Here is a 25,094-nt window from a genome sequence, read left to right as displayed (position 1 = left end):
GATTCGGTTTCTTTGTTCTGAAATGGGTTTTTTATGGCGGGTTTGGTTTTCATGAAGTTTTTTTTGGGATTACATTCGAAAATGAAGTTTAAAGACATTACTTCAGTGCTTGGTTTATATATCCTAGAGCCCGTGTTTGAAGACTATTGAAGAATCAAGATTTGTGGATTGCTTCATATATTCCTCATTGCAGATCTTTTTATTTGCTAGATGCTTGTTTTGGAAGTTAAAGCATTGTCATCCATTCCATACTTTGAGGGGGAGATTGTAGGGTTTCAAAGCACTCCATGGATGATGACAATGGTCCCCTTGATGAAGTGTAGGTTAAAAGCCCAAGACTTGTCTTTTCCCTATAAATAGTCATGTATTATTCATTATTAGGGTTAAGAGTGAGGCAAAATGTAGCCGCCACGTTGTGTGGTTTCTTATGTAGTGTTAGATTCTTTAGTCTATGCTGAAAGTGTAATTTATTCCTCTTATTGAATAAATCGAGTGATCATTCGACATAATCTTCATTATTTGTGTTTGTTCTTATTTTCCGCATCTTGTTCATCAAATCACAATTAGGGTTTTATTCCCAACAAGTGGTATCAGAGCGGGTCTTTGAAGATCTATTGATTTTTGAAGTATCGGTTCTTGATTTGATGATTTTCTGCACAAGTTATTGAAGATTATTGGTGTTTTGGTGTCTAGGAATCAAAATTCTGTTCAAGTTACTGTTCATGAAGATTTATGGTGTTTCTACTGTTCATCTGGGTATTATTTTGATCCAGTTCTCTTTTTACTCTTAATCTTTTTTTTTTGGATCTGATCTGGTTTTTTGCCCTAAACCAAATCGTCTAGCCGAATTTTTGATCCATATACATTCAGCTAATCCTATTTTTTTCTTACTGTTCATTCGTTCCATTCATTGAGCCCATTGTTTTCGTTTACTGTTCATTGGTTTGGCCCATATATCCTTTTCTTTGAAATCGCATACTGCAATTGACTCATCTCGAATCTGTGATTGTCGTTCCTTCAAAACTATTGTTCTTGTTCTTGAGTCGATATTTATGAACAATATCAATAACAAAATCGATTTTGATTTTATTAATTGATTTTATTTTCTAATTGAGACTTTCTGTTTATTCATGTTCCAACATCGAGTTTGTTTCTTGATTGTATTGATCTGAGAAGTTAATGATGATTTGGAGATTCGATGATTTAGGGTTTTTATGAGTACAGATAACGATGGTGATGAACTCGATTGAAGTGGTGTTTGATCTTGAAATCGATTTGAGAAAATTATTTGGTGTTTATTGGGGTCAAACTAATAAAGTCAAAATTGGTTTAAAGGCTGAACGGGATGGATCTTTTGCATCATATCATGAATCAAAATTAGTGATGAAATTAAAACGATGCTGCGAATGTGAACAGAATGATGGAAGAAAGACGAATCCTGATACCTTTTGCAGTTGACACTGTTTCGTTTTCAAAATCGGATCTGCTTGGTATCTTAATCGGAACGAAATCGGGGTGGTTGTGTGCTTATTCGCAATTGCTGACCAACGAAAAGTCAAAATTGAATGTTATGGAGATTGAATCGGACTTGGATCTTAACTGGAATGGTTTTGGTGTTCGTAATCGAGGGTCAACACTGATATGGTTTTTGTGTAGCTGTTCGCTTCTGCAGGTCAAAACTCATGGTCAAAATTGGTATTGCGATCTCCCTGATGCGAGCAGACTCACTGTGAATGTTTGTTGACTATGTTTCACGAGCGAACCTATGATTGGGTTCGTTTGTTTGCCCCGGAACGAAACATCAGAAAAGCGAACCTGTGCTCGGACCGAACATGGTTTCGCTTCAATGAACCTGGAACGAACTTGGGTTCGTGTGATTATGCTTGGAACGAAAGAAGGGAGGACCGAAAGCGAACCTGGTTTCGCTTGATGATTCACATTTCGCTTATGGTCTGTTGAATTGAAGCGAAAGATGATGGAATCGGATTCGCTTCATGAAGCTTGGAACAAACCTGGTTTCGTTTTTGTGGAGATTACCTTAAGGTGTACTTGGAACGAATGGTCGATTCGCATCTCACATCTCTCAAACGATCCTAGTACTTGGAACGAAAGTATGATTCGCGGGTATTAATTTTGGGGTCTCGCATTTGTTCCAGTTGCTGCATCCCTTTTATCAGGCGTCTAAACGGGGAAGAAGATGCTTTAATGTTTCATATTTGGTCCCTATAACTCCAGCGAATTGGCACTTTTGGTCCCTGTTGTTTTCACAGTTTGATATTTTTGGACCAATCCCAGAAATTGTTACAAATAAAGGGGTATATTGATGCAGAATTACCACTCCAGCCCCTGTTTTTCAGCAAGTGACAATTTCAGCCCATTTTTCGAAAAGTTTGCAATTTTAAGGGCTGGTGAACAGTTTTGAATTCTTTAACGCACATATTTTTTTTCGTGAACAGAAAAATAAAGATTCCATCAAGTCTTGGCGGTTCGGAAAGTCGTTTTTCGTGATAATGTCAAATTTTCACGACTTTTTCGGATTTTATAATTTATTGTGTATATCATTTTGTTACGGGGGAGCACGATAATTATTTATCCATTCAAGATCATTCTCATGACCATTTAAAGGCTTTATAATCACGTTTTCGATTATAAATCGGGGGAGAATTTGGTATGGCCATTCGAAATTGGATTTGTGACTTTTCAAAGTTGAAGATTTTTTATAAAGCTTGTGGTAGAATTATGAAGGTAGCTTTGACAGTAGAAGTTCTTCATCGAGCTCTGCTAAAGCTTTTACAGAGAAGTATCCTTTACAGCGGAAGTTCTTTATCGAGCTCTGCTAAGGACTTGTTATATCTCCGACTTCTAATATTTTCTCGATCAAGTGGCATTACGAATCTTAAAGTTTGGGTTGTTACATGATACTTTTTGATGGATTATATCATTAGCTTATTTGAAGATCATTGTGACTTGGAGGGGGAGCTCTTCAAAGACAAGAAGTGATTCGGTTTCTTTGTTCTGAAATGGGTTTTTATGGCGGGTTTGGTTTTCATGAAGTTTTTTTTGGGATTACATTCGAAAATGAAGTTTAAAGACATTACTTCAGTGCTTGGTTTATATATCCTAGAGCCCGTGTTTGAAGACTATTGAAGAATCAAGATTCGTGGATTGCTTCATATATTCCTCGTTGCAGATCTTTTTATTTGCTAGATGCTTGTTTTGGAAGTTAAAGCATTGTCATCCATTCCATACTTTGAGGGGGAGGTTGTAGGGTTTCAAAGCACTCCATGGATGATGACAATGGGCCCCTTGATGAAGTGTAGGTTAAAAGCCCAAGACTTGTCTTTTCCCTATAAATAGTCATGTATTATTCATTATTAGGGTTAAGAGTGAGGCAAAATGTAGCCGCCACGTTGTGAGGTTTCTTATGTCGTGTTAGATTCTTTAGTCTATGCTGAAAGTGTAATTTATTCCTCTTATTGAATAAATCGAGTGATCATTCGACATAATCTTCATTATTTGTGTTTGTTCTTATTTTCCGCATCTTATTCATCAAATCACAATTAGGGTTTTATTCCCAACAAATTGTTTGGTATTTATTTAATAGTGTGGGGATTTTAGCTGATCTGCAGTCAGAGAGTATCTGTGGAATACAGCTGTCCAAGGTGAGTTTTTTCACTATATCAATGGGTCGAAGGCACCAATGTTGGCCCATTACTTATTATGTGGGATGCTAGTTGTCTTTGTGATACTTGCATGGAAGACCATGGAGGGAGCTCATGGCACTTGAATATCAGACCAGGGGGGAAGCCCATGACAACTATATGTATGTTGCATGATATGTTGTGGTTGTATGTTATTTGGTATTTTGGGGAACTCACTAAGCTTTGTGCTTACGATTTTCAGTTTATTATGTTATAGGTACTTTGGTTTTCAAAAGGAAGAGTTTGGGATGTTTGAAGAGCACACACCACATGTTTCCGCATTCTGTGAATTACTCTGATTTAACAATGTTTTGCTAAATTTTGGTTACCTTGTTTTTATGGGAAGGATATGTATTAACAATTTATTGATCTAAAAAAATTATTTCATGGTTTTCGGGACTTTACAGTGGGTCGACTAACGGCTAAATTAGGATGAAGTTGGCCAAAAATACGATAGGGACAAGAAAATCATAGCATAGAAACCAAAACACATAAGGGGCTTCTATAAATGTAGTTTTGGTAAATCACATGGATCATTGACATGATTTGTCCAATTACCTTGTATGCATAAAAATTTAATGTGGTAAAACATATGGGTAGGTAGGTGCTAAACAAATATGGAACTCTATGTGAAGTCGTCTTTCAATCAATCATTTTAATGACACAGATTCACATTATCTAATCTCATCTCCAGGGCCGGTCCTGAGGAATTAAATATCCTCAAAGGCCCAGAACGAATAAGAAAAAAAGGGTCATTGTCGTTATTATAAGATGTTATTTTTAAATAAAAATATATAATAAAAAAATTTGAGCCATGTGCGGCTTCCCACTTTGCCCCCTCTCAACTCCCCCATGCCCATCCTAATCATCCATCTCTAATCGTAGCACAAAAAATGACCAAAATAAATATGTATAACACAATTTTTTTAATTTCAACAATTCATTTAGGGGTGTCTTTGAAGAGTATGCAACGTGGGTAACTGCACAGGGTCACGTCATAAAAAGACCCATTTTTTTACTATATATATATATATATATATATATATATATATATATATATATATATAATTGTTTAAAAATATCTAGATTGTTTTTTTCAAACGAAAAATCTAATATATTTCTAAACTACTCATAATTTCACTTATGTCTTGGACTTGACATGATCTCTCGATCTCAATGAGTGAGTGAAACACTTGATACCACTAGGCTAGATACCATTTGGAGAGTAGTAATGGATTGACAATGATAATTTTTGAGAATTATATTGGAGATTATTTATTATGAAAAGTTGGTGACTAACTTTACTTCCAAAATCTTTAGGAGAGCCTTGCGGTTCATGTTACTATAAACGATTATATATTATATTATCGTTGTTTTAGTTTTATTGTTTTTATAACATTTATTAACTTTTCGTAGTATTAATTAATTTTCCTTTTATATATATATATATATATATATATATATATATATATATATATATATATATATATATATATATAAAAGTTACATTTAAGACCTCATTTTTATTTAAATGACCGTCAAAATCAAAATGACGCCTCTACATACGGTAAAATAAAGCATCAAGAAACATATACAATATTTTGTAATAAATTTTAAGTTTTTTTATTATTATTATACAACTTTATTAAAGTAGCTATAATATGTAATTACTTATCTTTCTATTTCTCAAAATATTTTATATCTTCACATATGCTAAAATAAAGGACAACTTTTAAGTGTACTTATAAATTTATAAATATCATATTAAGTATATTAAATTACATTAATTGTCTTTGTGATTTGGGTAAACTATCGTGTTTGTCCTAATCTCATTTTTTTTAATTCGGATAATCCAATTAATAAGTTTTTATTGCATTTAATTAATTAATTAATTATTTGTTTTTTAATTATTAATTTAGAAAATAAACTTTATATTATAAATGAGTGGGTCCCACATCCTCATTAACCACCAACACCACCTATACCTACCATCATTTCCACCGCGATGTACCTTCCATCACCAATAGTTTTCCTTGTAAATCAAACTTAGATGCAAACCCTAAAATCACACCTTCCATCACCATTAGTTTCACCTTGTAAATCAAACTTAGATGCAAACCCTAAAATCAAATACCTTCCATCACCACTAGTTTCACCTTGTAAATCAAACTTAGATGCAAACCCTAAAATCAAACATGTAGAAATTTTATGTAAATCAATCGACATCAATGATGATATTTAATGCTCGAACCTTTCTTGTTCTAATAAAATAAATTACAATTTTTTATGCTTTTACTTAAATATGTTTTTTTTTACATATTATACTTATTAATAAAGAAAAAACGTATTTGTACACGACAAAAGGCTTAACTAAACATTATATAAATATGTTTTTTTGAAATAATAAATACGTAGTTTTAAGATTTTTAGAAATATAAACACTTTTTTTAATAATATTAATTGTATTTTAAACATATAGATACATATTTTTATATATCCAAAAATATATCAAATCAAAGACGTGATTATATGAAAAAAGTGTAGTTATACTTCTAAAAATATAAAATTACATCATCATCGACATGGATCATATGCACCATTTGTATATACACGTTCTTTTAAGATTCTTTTTTTACGAAAATATTTTTTTTTCCATATAAACACGTTTTTGATTGATATATGGGATATACTTACAGATACGTAAAAATGTATATCTATACTTCTAAAAAATATATCATGTATTTCTAACAAACATATATATGTGTTTATATTTCTAAAAAAACATATTTATACGAGTTAAACTTTTTTCCTTGTATAAATATGTTTTTTCTACGTAAATACATATAATATGAGAGAAAAATATTTAGGATAAAAACATAAAACAATTATAAAGTCAAGAGGTTTTTTTGCAAATTTTCAAAGGTTTCCATTTACTAGTGATTTAGATTTAGATGGTTGCATAAGAATTGTATAGTGGTGGTGTTTTTGAAAAATTACAACCAGAAAAAAAAAAAAAAAAAATCAATTTCTTGCGCAAGTATTGGTTATGACACGTACAAAATTTTAGCAACAAATTAGAATTAATAAAATTTCATTAATTTGGTTATAAAACATGCAAGTCGGTTGCTGTATACTATGCCATCTAATTGTTGCATCACTCTTTCTCCTTCGCCGGCGCCCTCTCCCCCACCACTGCAGCTACTAGACTCCGATCAGAATGTCCACACAAGACCAAATCATCGAACACATCGTTCTCTTCAATGTCAAACCCGATGTTGACCCTACCAAAGTCGCGGCCATGATTGATGGACTCAACAGGATGGCTTCGCTCGACCTCTCAATCCATGTCAGTGCCGGAGAACTCCTCAGCAGATCTCGATCGGATTCAGATTCACTCACCTTCAGTCACATCATGCATACCCGTTTCACATCAAACGACAATCTCCAGGTCTACTACACTCATCCCGAACACTTGCGCATGGTCTCTGAGAATATACATCCGATAATTGATGACATAATGATTGTTGACTGGATATCTAACAATATCAGTCATGAGGCTCCGAAGCCAGGATCAGTGATGAGAGTTACGTTGTTGAAGTTGAAGGAGGATTTGTTGGAGAATGAGAAAAGTAAGTTTTTCGAAATGATGGAAGGAATTAAAAATCAGTTTAAAGCGATTGAACAAGTAAGTTTTGGTGAGAATTTCCATGCTATGGCGAAGGGGTACTCGATCTCTTCGATCGTTGTTTTTTCTGGGTTTTCCTACTTGGAAGCGTTCGATTCAGATGCAGGGATTGTGAACTCGATTAAAGAGAAAGTGAAGGATTCAGTAGAGACCGAGCTCGTGGTTGACTATATGATTCCGCTGCCGAAGGTTAGTGATGATTGATTATGCTTGTTTAATTTCAGGCTCTTCGGTTTTCCTTTAATGAATAATTAATACTTGTTTAATTTCATGTTCCTTCTGTTGGTTGTTCCTGATGGTTGAATATGTTCTTTGTTATTTTATCTGGTAACATTTACTGTCTCCATATTTGAAATTTTATGATCAATTAAATGGATACTTACCAAAGGGTCTTTGGCCCGGTAAGGAGTGACTCTCTCAAATGAGAGGTCATGAGTTCAAGTCTCAATAGGAGACATAAGTGGTATTTAGGATTAGATTAGGAATATGATACTTTGCCGTTTCAAAAAAATAAAAATAAATAATAATAATAATAAAGGGATACTTAAAAAATACAAAAACTATATGGTTTATTTAATAAAATGACCGTCTTCATACGACGGGATAATGATTTAAACACGAAATACATTGATCAAAAATCAGAGTAATATTAGAAACACGAAATCCTCAATACTATTGATGAGTGTGTACAGTCCTGTCTTCGTCTTCCCACGATCAACGATAGAACCTGAAAACATAAACAACTGGGTAAACACAAAGTTTAACGAGTTTCCCCTAAAATACACGATACAACAAACGTATTATCATGCATAACGGGCCCACACTCATCATAATGGAATACATTGGCCCAATCAATCATCGAACTGGAATGCCAACATGCAACAGATCCAATCAGTCATCAGACTGGAATACCCAGGGTTTATTGGTCTGCCACCTTAACCCAACCGTTCTTCGTGCCTACGGCTTACAACCGGCCCACACCAGCTATCTTGGCCTACAGCATATAGCACGACCGCCCAACCTATCCCACCACCATATGGCTATCTCACGTAAGATGTCGTGAGAAAAACTTAAAAGGAATCATTCATAAGTACTGAATGAGTACAAAAACAAAAATGACTTATTTTGCAACAAAAAAAATATTAAGGACTAAATGTGTACAAAATAAGAAATATATTACCCTATTAACTCATTTTTACCGGCTAACTTGAAGTAGCCGGTCATAAGGACTAAATGTGTACAGTTTAACAAGTTGAAGGGGTAAATGTGGACGAAAAAAACTCAGTGACCAAATGTGTACAAATCGAAAAATATATTACCCTTTTAAGTCATTATCCCTTATACGACATACAATGATAACGACCATGTATATATTTAGTCGTTTATTTATTTGTATAATCATTAAATTTGTTCATAAAATATTATTACAACTATCTTATGTTTAGCTGGTTAACATGCTGTTTGTGGCCAAATATATGATTATTGTATTCGCCTCTATTTCAAAACCGTTTTTTTACTGTGTACACATATAACACAAATTAATCAATCTAGGAGGTGTAGTCCCAATTACACTTTTATTTTTTTGAAACGGTATTCGTTTTTTCGAAGCGAAAATGTCTGAAGTCTGCAGACCTCCTCTACAATCCTTTATAGCAGAAGAGGGGAACCAAACGGCATCAACATGTAATAAAAAGTTTGTTTGTTTTTTAACCTCTGCAGACTGCTGCAATAAGTTAAAGTAAGGTATGAAGAGGTTTGAAGCAGAGGGTCAAGTATTGCGCCACGCAGCACACGTGCAACAGTTTTTAAGTCAAAAGTCTTCTTAAAAACAAACAGCTGCAAAGGGCCAAGTGTCGCGCATGTGTTGCGCGGCGCAACAATAAATGGTTAGAAGTGTTTTTATAGGAAAAACAAACCGCACCTAAATAACATACTTCCAATTGCACCCTCTTTGGACTTTGATTAAATGAAATCCAAAAACCTTTCATTGAATCTTCCAATTGCACCCTCTTTGGACTTTGATTAAATGAAATCCAAAAACCTTTCATTGAGTCTTCCACTTGCATCTCAATAAACCCATTTCTCACAATCAATTTGAATGAATAGCCGGAAAGAAAATCAAGACTAAGATTATCTTGTATCCCAGACAAGATAATGGAACAATATGATAATTAACGTTGTAAATTATTTATCAGAATTCCAAAATATCACACAAACGTTTTAATAATTAATATTGATAACTATATATCCAATCGTTATAATCAACGCAAATAAGCTCATTGTTTAATGTTGAGACTTAAACGTCAAGACATCACAAATAATAAATCCAATTATCATTACTTGATTACCAAGTTTCGTATAGAAATCATATTGATCATTCGCGATTAGTATTGAGATTTAAAGGTCAAGACGTCGCAAATAATAAATCTAATTATTATTACTTAATCGCCAAGTTTCTTCTAGAAATCAAATTGATCTTTCGCTACTAGACCTTATTATAAGAAATGTAGAAGAATATCGTCTCGTTATCGGATAAATTAAAAGACGAGAAGCAAAATTACAACCAACCCGAAGATTACATATTCTTGAACGATAACTACACATAATAACTCATGTCCATAAAGGTTTTTACGTAATCAAATGGCTATAAGTTGCAGCTTAGAACCCTATGAATTAATGTAGTTATTGTTCATTCCAACAACAATGGAAGAACCGATAACCACAAAGCAAAAACTCGAAAAACATGAACGAAGTTATGTTGAAGAGGGAGAATTGTTCGCCTTTCCATCATACGCATTGCCTCTAGTAATCTCAATCATCCATTCTCTCGCTTCATCTTGAACCGTGCTTTTTCAAACTTGTCTACCAAAACCAATCCCTTCGAGATAGTTCGCACATGTAGTACATCTTTGTGAACATATCGATTGGACATTACTCCAATGATGCTCATTTTACAATTCCAAATTCTTATCGCTATGGATACATGCATTGTCTTTCTGTGATGCCAATGTTCTTAAGTCACCGAGACTGAGCCTTCGACATTACAGAATGTTCCACTAGAACTTGTTGCTAGAAACAATTACATGGTTTTGAAGTCTCAAATTCAAGATACACTCCTTGAACACTTCTTTTGCATTAAAGTTTCCAACTCACATATAGATTTTACAGACATCTCCCATTATGGAAACATTTCCATATTCTCATATAACCATCAATTCTGACCAAGACTTATCTCAATCCAAAACGTGTCACTATGGTCCTTTCCAAACAATATCATACTTCCAACTGTCCACAAGCAACCAATCTTTGGTAAACCTCAGAATGTTCTTGACAGTTTGTTTAATAACTCTAGTCACATGAAATTCTAATCATTTTCACACAATGCTAAAAGCATTTGAAAAATATAATAATCGAATACTATGGCATATGTAATCGATCCTATATCTGAAGCATATGGGACTCGACTCAATATTACGAGGGTCCAATATTTGTTCAATTCATTGCTATAATATTTCCATATATATAATATCCAATATCAAAACATTTCAACATGTTATTCATATATGCCATTGACTAAGTTTTATTAAACTATACAATCTAGACCATTAGATTCGTAACGAAGTATGAGGGTCATCTGCCTTAAGTCCACTATACCGAAACAGTTCCCAACTTTTGCAACTTGCAAACTAGAGACATTGTTCCCTATGAATAGTATTGTCAACATGCAATACCAACATAACAATTATGCTCCCATTAGCTTTGACAAGTACTCAGAAATCAACTTGTAACGTCCCAAAATTTAAGACCAAAAATTTCATATTAATAATAATAAAACCATCATCCAAAATGTGTTCATAAAACCATGAAAGAAAATCAGAGTATATAAATCAATCATCTCAATACATCAGAGTCAAATAAACGGAAGTCGTGGTGTGTGCGATGTGATCATCCCGAGCTCTTCCCCTTTGATCTGTAAGTACCTGAAACATAAACTGAAAACCATAAGCATAAAGCATAGTGAGTTCCCCAAAACACCCTACACCATACATATCAACATACGTCGGGCCCCGTTCAGAACATATCAACATACAGACACATAAACACATGCAAGAATCACTAAGGTAAATAGCATACAATACACCCATCAGGCCTCATCTAGCATCGGACCCCGCTCGGTATACATGTCACATGCTACATATGCAAGAGTCACACAGACAACTAGCATCCTAATCATAATAAATCATGAGTCGGCATTGGTGCCTTCGACCCGCCAAGCACAATGAGGAGACTCACCTCAAACTGCTGACAATTAGATAAATGCTCGGACTCCTGATCCAGAAAGTCCTCATGCTAATTAATCAAATAAAACCCTAATTAATAATTAGGCCATAAACCATAACTATGAATCTATTTCATTTGTCCATTAGGATAAAAGACCATTTTACCCCTTCCTTTCTTGGCCCAATAATCGAGGCCCAATCCAATGGCTCCAAAAGCCCAATATGGCTCAAAATCCTAAATGATGACCAAAGCCTATAACGGGCCCAAATCCACGAAGGCCCAAAGCCTAACAATGGCCTAAAGTCGGAAAGGTTAGTGGCCTAACAAGGCCCACAACCCCCAATAGCCTAAAAACGGCCCAAAACGCAAAGCCCAAAGACCAGGCCCGGTACGCTGTGCGTACCAGACGTACGCCCAATGTACTAGGTCGCGTGTTAGATCAAGGACTCGGCAGCATATACACAGCGTACGCGCCCATTAAGCACTTTTTCCATTAAGTGCTTAGTACTTGCAACCAAACATCCAAACTTTAGATCTAAGCCTTGTGGAACGTCTTAATCCATAAAGTCTTGAACTTGGAGCCTTTGCGTGGTTTAAAGGAACCCAAACCCTACATTTAGCATTCTACTTTCACCAAATGGGCCTACACACATGCATGGTTGATCCACAACCATCAAGATGCTAACTTTATGGACTAGGGACCTCAGAAACATCAAGAGAATCAACTCCTAACTTCTGTAGTTGAAGAAACCCACTAGATCTCATCATAGGACCAAAAAGGGACCAAAACTTCATAAAGACTAGATCTAAGCATACAAGGAGCAAGTTCCAAGCTTTATACCTCAATGAAGCTGGAAATGATATGTGAAATCTGGATCTACAAGTTCTCCTTTAATCAAGGATCCTTCTTTGTGTCATCCCCATTTTTACAGCCAGAAAAGACCGATTTTGTTTATGCTTTTTAATAAAAATCAGAGTAACTTCTTAAGAAAAGTATTGCCGAATTTGTTCCCAAAACAAAATATGATATAAATTTTGTCAAAGCATTTCTTACAGAAATGTATTTTCATTACATTACAAAAACTCGGGATGTCAATCATCGATACAGACCATAAGCATAAACCAAAAAGAAATAAACATCTTAGGCTACAAAACACAATCTGGTCTTAAATCCATAATCTCTCGTCAAGTCATCCAACTATGCTTTTGCCACTACCTGTAATACAAGAAAACTGAGTGGGTCAGGCTGGGGAGCCTAGTGAGCATATATGGTTTTCAACCCACAATAATAAGTTCATTATTTATTTTCATCAAATTACTAACCCGATTACCCGTTCCCGTTATCCTCACTTTACGTCCCTAAAGCATCTATTATAAGGGACCTATCCTAAGGAATTTCATCGGGATGGACACTACTGCTAAGGGGATTCCTCTGCCATATGTGTCTGTAAGGCAACCATGGGGGGGATGGAGTACATCTTCAAAAACACCTACAGGTTGCGAGCCTACTAGCATTCCACTGGACTGCCTAGAAAAGTCTGTGGTCGTAAACATCGAGGTCTCTCATCATTTTAACACACATCATCTATTTCATCTACCCATTGTTCTACCCAACATATTTGTAGATATAAAATACATACATGGTCCAGATATGTAAAACAAAGCTTACATCTTTCATCCAACATACTTTCAAAGCATAAAATATTTATACAGTCTAGATCTAAAAAATAATGTTTACATCTTTCATCCAGCTTGACTTTCAAAGCATAAAATATATATACGGTCTAGATCTGAAGAAAAAGTTCAGATCTGAAGGAAAGAAGTTCAGATCTTTCATCTAACATAGATCTCAAAGTACACAGTTTAGATCTGAAGAAAAAAGCTTAGATTTGAGGTGAGAAAGTGTAGATCTGAAAGAAAAAGTCTCAGATCTAAAAGAAAAGTCTTAGATCTGAAGAAAAAAGCTTAGATTTGTCGTGCCGGTTCCGTCGCGAATCTTCGACGGGTCATAACTTCTTCGTTATAACTCGGATTTCGGCGTTCTTTATATCCCCAAAATCCTTGTTTCGACCACTACAACATTATGTAAAGATATCGGGCTTATCTCACACTTTAATTTTGACGCTTATTTTTATCATTTATTTATTATACAATTATAAATAAGTAATAAGCACATAAATGCACATAATTCACATAATACTAAAATAATTCGTCTTTATTACTTCAAAAAAAGTTACAATAGTTGAACTAGACTATTACATCATCTACTTAATGCCTAGCCCCGAAACATGGGCGTTACAATTCTCTCCCCCTTACGATGATTCTGTCCCGGAATCATGCATCAACAAACAGATGTTGATAGCGACTCATCATGTCGCTCTCCGTTTCCCAGGTGAGATTCAGCTCATTCGAATGTTTCCAACGGACTAGCACTAAGTCGACCATCTTGCGTCGTAACTTCTTCGTCTTACGGTCAACAATCGCCTCGGGCTCTTCGATTAGCCTCTTATTCTCATCCATCATTAACTCTAAAATTGGAATTATGTCGGGAACTTCTCCCGTGAACTTCCTCAAATAACACACATGGAATGTGTTATGAATACCATCTAGTTCTTCTGGCAATTCGAGCTTGTAAGCTTGGTTCCCAATCTTCTGAAGAACTTTGAACGGTCCAATAAACCTTGGACTCAAATTTCCTCGTTTACCGAATCTTATAAGTCCCTTCCACGGTGAGACTTTAAGCAAAAAGGACTCTCCAACTTCAAAAGTCATTGGTCGTCTTTTCTTGTCAGCATAACTTTTCTGACGATCCTGAGCTGCTAACATCCTTTCCCTGATCACTTTCAGCTTCTCAGCAGTCTCATGGACTATCTCGGGGCCCATAAACTGCTTCTCTCCGGCCTCAAGCCAACAAGACGGCGTACGACACTTATGTCCATACAAAGCTTGATAGGGTGCCATCTTGATGCTCGAGTGGAAACTGTTATTGTAGGAAAACTCTACCAGAGGTAAGTGCTCATCCCAGTTACCTTGGAATTCCAGGGTACATGCTCTCAGCATATCTTCAAGTGTTTGTATTGTTCTTTCGCTCTGACCATCAGTCTGCGGATGGTAAGTTGTACTTAAACACAATTTCGTACCGAATTCCTCTTGTAGACTTCTCCAAAACCTTGACGTGAAACGAATATCACGATCTGATACAATCGTTAGGGCCCAGACCTCTACATGGTCTTTCCTTAAGGCCCATCTACTTATTTTGGTCTGTTTACTTGTTCTTGGACAACCCATCAATAATCACCAAAGCCCACTAGGAAGGCCCAACTCAAGGCCCATGTGAAATTAGGGTTTCACATAAAATGACAATTAGGGTTAAGTGTTTCTCACTTAACCCATTAAGGACTTAATCCATTAAGTCCCTCACTTTACTAAATAAGTCATATGGTGTGATTGGGTATAATACACCATTCCATTCCAACGGCCCAAATGTGGGTCCCGATAAGTCCAAGCCCAAAATCCCAAAATTAGGGTTTTCACATGAACGACGATCAAGGTTAAGTGTTCCTACTTAACCCATTAAGGACTTAATCCATTAAGTCCAATATTGCTTTAGGTTAATTTGCCAATGATTATTAATTATTATTTTAAGTTTAACAATTAATTCTCGTGTGTGTCCCAAACAATTCCCACAATTAGGGTTTTATGCTCTTAAGGCTTTCCAAACCCTAATTAGGGTTTCTCCAACCCAATACTAGCCCATTAGTCCATTGGTTGGGCTTTTAGGTCACATTGGGCCTTATTGGCCCATTAGGGTTCCATTGGGCCCACTAGGGATTCTTTGGGCCCATTAGGATTTCATTGATTCCATATTGTCCAAACATCCCCCAAACGAGGTCCAAACGCAATCAAGCACACCGCCACCCGGCACGACGGCCGGTGGCGGCAGGAGGCGGCAACCACCACCTTACGGTGGTGGTTTAGACTTTTCTTTATTCTGATACGGTTACAATTTACAATACGATACAAATAACACACACGCTAATAAACACACACCTAAAGTACACAAAATCACACACACACACAGCCACCTTCCATGGTGGCTGGTGGCGACGGAACATGGCAGCAAGCAGTGGCCACCATGGCTGGCGGCCATGGTGGGTCTTTCTCCAATCTCCGGCAGCAGCAACTTGCACAACAGTAAACACACACACACACACACATCAACACAGCCACTGCCGATGGTGGCAGCGACGTCAACGGAACCAGAGGGTGGTCTCGGGGCGGCGGCGTAGCAGTCAGGGGCTAGTCTTCAATGATTCGGCACCCAACAGCGGCAACTCTGGTGGTTCACGACCCGCCTTCATTCTTTGTTCCACCTCCAGCCTTCGGTGGATCCCCCAGAAGTTAGTTACGTTCCTGGCAGTGGTGGTGTAGCTACGATGGCAAAATAACGGGTGGCAGATGAGGGTTTCCATGGTGGTGATGGAGGCTGAAAGGCAGTTTAACGAGCAACGACGGCAGCCACGAAATATGGCCGCTACCATCCTCCTGGCGGCGCTCAACGAACGGCAACAACCACACCCACATTGTGTGGTTGTCGACGGCAATGGAACAGTGGAACGAGATGTGCTTGCCAGCAGCAAGGTCCGTCGGTGGCCTTTGGTTGATCGGAACAGGAAGGAGTCGAAGGGAGATGCGGCTGGGTGAGGGAGAAGAAGATGGCGGCTGAACGAGTGTTGCTAGGTTTAGGGTTAGGAAGAGGGGGTGACGGGTTATAAGTCCCGCTCACTCTCAAACATTGGCCCATATTGTCAATTTCAGTCCCTCCTCCATAATTCTTCTAAATTCAAATCCTAAAATTTACCATTTGAACCCTTCCTTCCATAAATCCTTACATATAAAGTCTGTATAATACCAAACACACCATGAATTCTAAAACCCTTTTCAAATTAAATCCCGACTTACACTTTAACCCCCGAAGATTCAAACCTCGTCATTTGGCTTCCCGAAACCAACGCCCCACTAATTATTATTTAATTTCTGAGCTCTAACAATATAAAATAATAATAATTACTTCTCGGGGTTCCTGATTTATTATTTAGTTAATCTCTTTAAAATGGGATGTTACAACTCTCCCCCACTTAAATTTGATTTCGTCCTCGAAATCGTTTTTTTTTATTTTATCATCCTTTACACGCCAACAACTTGAACTACTTGGCTACAATCCCGAGCATAACACTAGGCTTTCCAAGGCAGCCGCAACCGACCCTCGCAGGGTTCTAAAACCTAGAAATAAACGAATCCCTTGCACTATGATCACATGTAGGGGTGAACAAACCGGTTTTTTTCCAAACCGAACCGGTTCGGTTCCGATTCGTGAATAGTAAAACCGGTTCGGTTCAAACCGGTTCCCTCTTAGAAAAACTCGAACCTATCTAAACCGGTTACACCGGTTCAATCGGTTTGACTACCGGTTCTAAACCGGTTCACGGTTATTAAACTGGTTCTAAACCGGTTTCAATGTCTAAAATCTTGAACGGGTGCAAACCGGCGGTTCGGTTCTTGAATCGGTTCGGTTCCTGGTGGACCGGTTCATAGTGAACCGGTTTTCCGGTTCAGTGACCGGTTCGGATCCTGAACCGGTTTTTTTGTGCAAGCCTAATCACATGTACTCAATCTGAAGTTTGAATTCTTGAGATCGAATTCCTTGCACTTAACTCCCAATTGGCTACTCAACTGCTAGAACCTGGGATTCCCACCCGATAACAGAATCACAAATCCCACACTGCTACCTGTAATTCTCTTCTTGACAAGAAATTAGATACTCCTTCAAGAGAATTTCGTTCTGATAACCAATTCCTAGCGATATAATGAACAACGTGATGCAAACTGGGTGATGAACCCTCTTGGGTCAACACAACAATGTTTCCTTTGTTTCCTGAATCGCATACACCTAATGACATCCACATAAGCTCAAACACTCATACCTGGCCTAATCAGCCTCGGGCTGGGATACCAGGCATGTCCCCGACGGGTCCAGTCATCCTCAGGATGGAATACCCTAGATCATAACACCACTATATACGAACTCTGGTTTACACTCACAGCTTGAGGTTCAGGGGCCTACTTGTGTATTTTGCACAAACTCTTCTGATTCCTCGCAGCCGATTACGGCTCGTCCGAACCTCAACAATATGTCCATTCCGAAAGCGCTCCAACAGAAGAATGAACTACTAGGATCACTAGGCCCACAACCTATGACTGGGTACCCCTACATGGCCCTCAGCATAGGTCTGGATTGCCTCTGAGCCCACAGCATGAGTCTGGTATGCCCCACCTGGCTCTCAGCTCATGACTGGAATGCTCCTGATAAACTATCAACCTTGTCCAAAAGAAAAAAAAACTTAACCAACGTCCTTCACACACCAACCAGTTCCACGATGCTGAAATCCCACCATGCACGATTCACTTATATAATAAGTTGCTATCCAAGCAAACTCCTACAACTCACGATCGCATATGACCCTAGAATAGTATGATAGCCGAACTCTGAATCCAATTGTAAACTACATCCCAAACCTGATCAAACACGTAAGACGAACCAACCCTATTGCCATCTTGAACACCCACAGATACACACGAAGAATCACTACCATGCACATATTTGGGAATCCCTAACTCTATATTTACTCGCCACAAAGCCCAAACTGGATCGAGACTATCCGATTCTATTAATACCAAAGCTAGTCCAAGAAAACTTCCACAATTATTCCCAAGGTTACCGAAAATCCGAGTCCGGTAAGAATCAAGAGTCTATTCCACTACCGAGGGGAAACATACCCCAAAGACTTAGGAAAAGTAAGCACACTGCACAAGTAGATTGTCGACACGTTCCTAGCTCCTCAACTATCGCCTATTAAATTTCCTTCGGAGAATTTCCCGCTTTCTGGGAGGTTCACCGATTAACGCCTGTCCGACCCTTCTGGAAACCGCAATCTGAACAGCAACAGACAAAACTTTCAATGGCTGACGCTCAACCTGAAAATTCCCAATTCTGCTATCAAGCACCAAGATGACACGATTCACATGTTGGGGAGTTTTACCGAACTCCCAACTCACACAAACCTCAAACCAATCAGCCACTTGGGTTGTCTTCCTTTCTGACAATGATGTGAAACTTATCCCACTTTCAAAACCGATCCGGCTTCTGCATTCTGGAATGATTCTCCCCCTTTTAGATTCGACTAAGTCATCACAATACACGAAAGTTGGAGAATTTCCGATCCTTCTCACTTTCCAACGATCGATCTGATGACGACCAACTCTTTTCAACTGGTGCTCCATTACTAGCCAATCCCAAATGACCGCATGCCTTTGATAACTTGATGAACACTTCCTGAATTCCCGGGAAACCAACAGTCCCTAAAGCTCGAATGATCCCACACCCAAATCTTGAAGTCCAAAAATAGAAGCTCCAACTAATGTCTCAACAACGAGCTACTTCCCTTGGCGCTTTCCTCCGCCAATCAATAACGCTTACTAAAAACCACTGAATCTTGACAATGTCGAATAACTATCCCATGGGACTCTGTCCGCAACCTTCCACATAATACCCTTCTTTCCAAGTGCTCCAAACAAATATCTCGCTCTCGAGCTCTAGAAATCATATCATTCAGGGTCTCGCACCCTGACTCACTTATCAGCTCAATCGTCCATAGCTGAACTGCAGTAAATCAAGCAACCTGTCACAACTAGGAATTTTGATACTTCGTAACAACAACAATGATAACATTTGTGAACCAAAATGTGAAAGCATGTATGATGCTTATCCAATAACAACAAAATTTCCATCAAACACTCTATACAAGCACTTCAAATAGACAACAAAGAATTGGAAACCCTAGAAATCCCGGTTTAAGTCCATTATGGACTAGGATTTCCTTATTGGGCCTAATGGACCAATAAGCTTTCAATTGGACTATTTTGGGCTTAGGACCCTTAAATGGACCCTAATTGGACCCACTTTCTTTTATTTTAACATTTTGGGCCATAATGGGCCTAGAATGAAATAAAATACCCTAATGGACCATAACAAATGTAATTAACCTAATGAGCCATAAAACTCATACTTTGATTTATTTTGGGCCGTGAACCATCTCCAAAGACCAAATGGGCCGAAAAACCATCAAATTGGGCCCATATTATGGATTAAACACAAAAGGCCCAAAATTCTCTTCTTTCTCTTCTCTCTTTCTCGGCCCAAGAGTAAAAAAATAGAAATTGAGGAAATAAGGAGGGTTAGCCACCTCCTTATTATATTTTGGTCTTCCATGCAACCATCTCATGTTCCTATGCATCCATCACATCCTTACCTCTCTCTTCTCCCCTCTCTTTTTCTTCTTCGGCCGAGAACACAAAAGAAAAACACACACACCTCACAAATTCTCTCCAAACACTCTTGTTTCTCCATCAAAATTTTCGAGATTCTAGGGCATCTGAAGGAGGTTTTTCCACAAAAATCATTATTCTAGGTAAGTTAATGCTTAGATCCATGGTTTAGCTTCTTGAAATTGTTATAAATCTCCTTCTAACTCATGAAAGTTCATGATCATGCCTCTTAGAACACATCTAAGCCAAAGATCTTCCAAGAAGGCTTGCTAGGAGCAAATTTTCTTCATTTCTTCCTTCAAAACCGTTAGCAACTAGAGAAGGTGAGTTCATACCCCTCTATTTTCGGTTTTTACAAGTTTTATGGGGGAGAATACAAGTAAAATGTGTAGATCTATGTGTATGTGTATGCTATGTATGATTTCATGTATGTATGTGTGATTTTATGTGCTTATGTGTTGAATATGTAAACAAAAAGGAAAGAAATCTCGAGATCTATGGCATAAGAAGGAAAACAAACATGATCTAAGGTATATTACACTAAACAAGTCAATAAAATTACCCTCTAATATTAAAATCAACATATTGCAACATAAAACCAATTTTTGGGCTTAATTTGTCAAATAAACAAAAGTTGGGTTAAAATTGCCATTCACGGTTTTCTTAAGGATCAAAAGAGTCAAAACAGTTAAAATAAATGTTTTTATGAATATTATACTCTTCAAAGGACTAGAAATGTAATTTGTAGCTTAATGGGCCAATTTTTGGGCTTTTCGGCCCATTGAGCCCAAAATTGCGAAAAACCAAATTTTCAAGGGGTTGAATGATAAATTTCACAAAACAGGAGGTAAAAAGTGTAAACAAAACCAATTCAGGGGTTAAAATGCTTTTCTTTTCCAAAAAGGATCAAAAATGTAAAGTTTTTGGAAATTGGGCCAAAAATGTAAAAGTTGCGAAAAGATTGGGTTTTAACTGAAAATTCTGTATTGGAAGGGCTGAAACTGCCAAAGAGTAAATTTTGAGCTAAAAACCTTTTATTTAAACAAGTCTATGGTCAAAAATGTCAAGAAAATGAGTTAAGGGCCTAAAATGCCTTTTCTTTATGTAAGGGATTAAAATTGTCATTTTTATTAAAGAAAAGGGTTGAATGGGTCAAATCAATATTTTGAGTCAATTATTTTGGTTTTAAGACATTTGGGTTAAAGAGAATACCACATTACAACTTACGAAAATAGAAGGAAAAATATACATATATTCTCGATTATCGTTATAAACAACCGACAAGTTTCGTGCTGTTGAGATTTTAACAATTTTTCAATCAAACTTCCGACCATTATATTATACCTAAAACACGTAAATATTCAAATAGTTGGACTTGAAAGATCTTAATCATGCTTAATGGGCCTTTGTGACCCATTAACGTGACTTTTGGGTTCGACGATAATAACACATGTCTATTGGGCCTCTTGTGACCCAATTACATGTTTAAGGGACCCTCAATGGTTTATATGTGCTATTGGGCCTTGGTGGCCTGTTAGCATTGCTAGTAAGGTCCAAATTTAATCAAATATGAAATGGGCCAATGTGTCCTCCGTATAACCAACAGCCTTAAATAACACGTGTAATTAGCAGGACCTTGTATTCTTCTTCTCCGTGTCTGTTAGGCTTATTTGAAATCAAAGTAAACAAATCACGGTCGTTAATCAACAGTAATCAATTTTGTTTGGATTAAGTGAGTAATAACGGGCGACACCTCTAAGGGTCGTTCGTAGTCTGTAGTTATAATCAAAGTCTCCTGGAAGGAGAGCGAGAGTTTGTGTATAGATCTATACGGGGGTGACTCCCCCACACCTCAGCTGTTCGCTACAGTTAGACTCGGCCAGTCTAGGGTGACAAAATCTTAAGATCAATCACGGCATACATTAGGATGCCAAGACAGACGAACTAGTCATTATTATGCATGGTTATAACGACTCACATAATTAAATAAATCCAATACCATCCGAGTAATCAAGGAAGAGTAATCAAAAATCATTCGTTGCGGCGGTATATCAATTTGAAAACAATTATATTTTATGTTATCGGAAAACATCGGGTTTTTCGAGGAAATCAGCACCACTCGCTTGTATTTTTCTATAACTATAATACAAAACTTCCCATTTATACACGTTTTGAAATCATTCATGCATCAACTTATGGATCTTCACATTTTGGTAAACAATTGTCTTTTCAGAAAATATCGGATTTTCTGGGTTTTATAAACTACACAAATCATTTTTATCACAACCCTGCTTATGAACTCACCAACATTTCATATGTTGACGTTTTTCAAAATAACTTGTATTCTCAGGTAACAGGTAAGCTGCAGGGTAATATCAAGTATGTTAGGAAGCTATGTTTTGAAAACTCTTAAACAATTTATGTTATGGATGTGTAATATTTAAAACAATGTACTGGATGTGAACAATATCAGTTGTAATGTATTGATGCATGGTGATATTTATGTTATGATTCATTTATATCCATTGTGATGATATTCAATTTAAGTCACGCGAGCCCTCGGACGTTTCCGCCGTCTGGTTCGGGGGTGTGACACAACCTCTGCCCTAACCGGGCTACAACTACTCCCAAAACTTAGTCTCTAATCCTGAGAGCACAGTAGATCACACCATCAATCCTTACCGCCCGATACGAGAGATCCATGGCGAATCCAATCTTAGCCCCCACGGTTCGGAACGGTAATCGTGTACGCCTCATAAGATACTCATGCCACATCGACCCACCTGCGCTTACCAGCGCTGAAATACTGTCGCCAACCCCATGCGACTAACTGACCCGAGCTGGAATTCAACCTGATCCTGGGGTCACAAGCCTGCCCAATCCTTCGAGCTCGTAAACTGAAAGGGCACCATCCTTGCCCTAGAAAACGACATCCCAATCTTATCAATTAGCCATTCTAATTCCAGCTGCATAACTCCAGCCGAACATAATCTTTACTCTTTTCGGGAGTCCCCACAACTCACATTCCGGCCTCGAGCAAAACCCCTAAAGCCTCAAATTTCGAACGCATGTGCCAGACTCTCCTGCTTAACTCGCAGAATGTAACAAGTACAGAACATCTCCCTGATCCGAGGTAACTGCAGCCCTCTGCTCATCAGAATATGTCCCAGTAACAAGTCCCGGTACTGAAAAGCTCGACCAGCTCTCCCCCTTGCCATCGTTACAGCTGATATAGCTGCCGTGGCAACTGACTCAGCAATGTCTGCATAGCGCTCGTCGACATACTCAACCATGGCGGTCTTAATAGACTGAAACATCCCCGGAAACTGTCCCCAGACAAACCCGATCACCTCCTCTCTGATGATCTCACTGACACAGTCCTCTGACAATGCTGGCCTATCCTGGCTGCCAGCTCCCGATCCTAACCTGGATCCGATCTCAAGACGTCTCGTAACCACCATTCTGGTAAAACACCAGAAGGATCACTAATAACCCATATAGAGACAGGGGACCAACTCCCTACCCAACCCTAGGGGTTGTGACTTCCTTGCTATGCGTATGGGTCCTGTGCTTTCAGTAGTATGGGCCCCTACTACCTTCCACACCTACCCATATTTGTCTCAAGTATCACCACAACGCCCTAACTGAATACACAACATGGCGAGCGCTCAATCCTCACTCCTAGAGGAATGCTAAATATCTCATAACTGGCCTCCCGGCCTCACGCAACCCACCCATCCATGAAACTTCCACCAACCCTGCAGCACTAGTGTATGCTAGCCATACATAACGTTGGACCCTATAGACTTTCGAATATCCAATTCTACCCTAAGCTCTCAATCAAACAAGAACAGAACATAAGGCCAAATCAAACATTCTCAGGCTATAAGATCTTAATTATGTATAACCGTGATGCATACACTAAGCAACTATAGTAATGATGTCAATCTCATATAAAGGAAACCCTAGGCTAGCAGGCATCATGTAATCAGGCAATTCTATCATGCAATTCCTGAAGATCCCTAGCCTAGTACTAACAAGCTGTTCTAACATATCTCATAATCAAATAACTTGTATGGTATTTTGGGGTCTACTTACTGGCTTCGGCTGATCGTACACCCTGCATCCTCCTTTACTTATTTTGAAAACCTTTTTGAAAAATCATTTTGAAAATCCTTTCCTTGATTTGAGACTGGAGTTACACGAGTGTTCCTCCAATTCACTCAAACCAAGGCTCTGATACCAACTTGTAACACCCAAAACTTCAAGCCAATTTAAAACTTTTTAAACAATTCAGAACCCATTAGTCATTACAAAATGTTTTCAAAATAGTTTAATATCAGAGTATCCCAGAAACATAGTCATAAAAAGTGAGGAGTTGTACGATCACGCCTTTGCCTTGCCACGATCCCCTGATGCACCTGAAACAATAAACTGAAACTGTAAGCCCGAAAGCCTAGTGAGTTACCCCCAAAATACCGATACACATACAGTCCACATAAACATATCATAACAAACTGAACAACATGTAATGGGTCCCCAGCTTTACAGACTGGGTTACCCCTGGGCCCACAGTACGAGTCTCCCTTTAGCCCGTAACTGGAATGCCCCCGAGCCCACAATACGGGTCTCCCTTTAGCCCGTAACTGGAATGCTCCCGAGCCCACAGTATGAGTCTCCCTTTAGACCGTAACTGGAATGCTCCTAAGGTCTGTTGGCTACCGCACGGAGCAGTACAACCTCAACCCATCCCACATGACATATAACATACCACATAACCACTGAGCATGCAATAATCATATAACATCACAGGTAGTCCTACAGGTCTACCTAACTGGCATAACCACTAGCATGCAACACTAACTCATACTCAACATCTAACACTACTAGGATAACATATCCAATGGGCCGGCCTTGGTGCCTTAAACCCCTTAGTATAGTGAGGATAACTCACCTGACACTGCTGAAGTCCCGCTGCTGGTTGATAGATTCCCGAACTGTCCACATCAAACAATACCCAATTAATAATCGGGTTCGAAGCC

The 25,094-nt window shown here is 38.0% G+C and overlaps 1 pseudogene; it reads left to right on the top strand.

Annotated features, from left to right (window-relative positions):
* Positions 1-6,918: 6,918 nt before the first annotated feature.
* Positions 6,919-7,590, top strand: LOC145113654 (stress-response A/B barrel domain-containing protein UP3 pseudogene; annotated as a pseudogene).
* Positions 7,591-25,094: the final 17,504 nt, after the last annotated feature.

The sequence above is a fragment of the Lactuca virosa genome, chromosome 5 (assembly GCF_052849685.1).
Source record: "Lactuca virosa cultivar CGN04683 chromosome 5, Lactuca_virosa_CGN04683_v6, whole genome shotgun sequence".
In the NCBI taxonomy this organism is placed as follows: Eukaryota; Viridiplantae; Streptophyta; class Magnoliopsida; order Asterales; family Asteraceae; genus Lactuca; species Lactuca virosa.
This window is presented reverse-complemented; position numbering and strand designations above follow the sequence as displayed.